The sequence below is a fragment of the Spermophilus citellus genome (genome assembly GCF_964194105.1).
Source record: "Spermophilus citellus genome assembly, contig: SCAFFOLD_113, whole genome shotgun sequence".
Lineage (NCBI taxonomy): Eukaryota > Metazoa > Chordata > Mammalia > Rodentia > Sciuridae > Spermophilus > Spermophilus citellus.
This window is the reverse complement of record NW_027672919.1, coordinates 66,291-68,333: the sequence shown is the minus strand read 5'-3', so window position 1 is coordinate 68,333 and position 2,043 is coordinate 66,291.

Here is a 2,043-nt window from a genome sequence, read left to right as displayed (position 1 = left end):
TGTTCACATGCATATTTATATAAAGCCATCACCCAGGAGAGAAACCCATTACTGTCCTGTAGAAATGTGGATTGTGTAGTTGATGGTGAAAATCTCTACCTCGGCTTCATTTGGGGATCATTACTGCAACTTTAAAATTCAAGATATATTACCTCCCCAGAACAGGAAGCCTGAGTGTAGACACCAAGTCTTCAGGTGATTAATGATTAGAATCCCCTGAGTTAGCTGTGAGGAGCCGGACGAAATGGAATTAAAATGCTGCATGTTACTTAACATTTACTCAGGTGACTCCTGTACCATTGCCACTTATCGTATTCTTTTAGAAATTAGTTACATTTCCAAATATCTGGGAATTTAGGTTTTCCTAAATTGATTGAGTCAAAGTTTCTTTTCTTTTTTTCCCATTTATCTTAATGATTAATGCTCCATTATTTCCGAGAGTCTGTTTGAACAGTAAGATACAGATACTCACCCATATACCATAATAATGTTGTAGAAATGAATAAAATAATGTAGGTGAGACTCTCAGTGCTGTGGTTAATGCAAAGTGTGCCCTCAGTAATGCTGGTCATGTTTGTCATTATTAGGTGGGATGGACCATTGTGGTTTGTGTCTATTTAGAATTCAGTTTCTGTGATTTTTCTGGCAACACCTCTCATAGTCTTTGGAGTTCTAGGTCTCCCTCACTCTGAGTTCATGTATTGCAGATTGTAATGGAAAGATCACACCTTGGCAAACATAAGTAAGTATAATTAATTACTCATAAGTAATTTAGTTATTTATCAAAATTTTACCTGACACCAGACATTGCTATAAGCACTTTTGTGGATTGTCACAAAATACACTATTGACAGCCATCATCATGGAGTGCACTGGTGAGGGAGAGGAAAGTTTGCAAAATAATCAAAAATATCATGTTTTAGAGGATACCAAAGCTCATGCCCCTTACCTGGAACAGTCCTGATGCCAGGGCTGTCTGGGTCAGCTCTGCTTCATGCCAGAGATACCATTCTCTGCATCTGGGCTCCTCAGTCATTTCCTGGACATCATCCCCATTCAAATAGATAAGGCTAGATTGGTACCATGTGTGTGTTTCAGCTGTCTAGATGGGGATGTAGAGCTTGGAGATTTGCCTTACCTGATATCTTAATTACCAGGTCTGAAAGAGGCCAACAGAGCTCCCACTACATTCCCTTGGCCAGAATTTAGTCATGCAGACACATCAAATATCCAACACGGTTGGGAAAATGTAGTCCAGTTACCCACAGTCCTCTCCTATGGGTGAAGCAGAGAATAAATTTCCATATGTACTAGGAGTTAAAGGGCTAAAGGGAAAATAAGTAATACAGGTGACCAAGTACTCACTCTATTGCCCAGGATAGATAAAGGGGCTAGAGAGGTAAGGTCACTACAAGGGACATTCTCAATGTCCCATTCATGGACCTAACTCTACTAGAGAGTTCCTGTGTACAGGTCTTTCTCAAACACTCTGCCTGAGGGAGATTTCTAGTCATGGGAACAGGATTAGCCAGCTTGTGATGCCAATGGTTCCAGAGCAAGCATCAACCACAAAAGGACAAGAATTGTTGGATAAATGACTCAGTGTTCTCTGGTCCTTAATTACATTGTTCTGAGATGTGTTCCACAAAGTCAGAAGAACCCCCTGGGAATGAGTCTCAATTTCCCACAGTGGAACCTGCTCCTCAATGTATCCTTTATTTTCTATTTTTCATTCTCCCTCTCACTTCTCTATTCCATCACCTACTTCATGGGACTATTTTCCAAATAAAGTGCTCACACCCAAATCCTTTTCTCAGGTTCTGTGTCTGGGCATTGACACTAATAAAGTCAAATAGGTCGTAAATGGAGAAACCAGAATTTGAACTTGTCTGGCTGCATCCAAACCTCTCTCTCAACAACTCAGCAAAACTTTCAGCAAATTGGGTTTCATGGTCATCCTCTCTGCTGATGCTGGTTGCAGTGCATGGTGCACAGGGGAGGGAAAGGAAGGGCAGATGGTCAGCCTGGAACATGGGTTTTCTG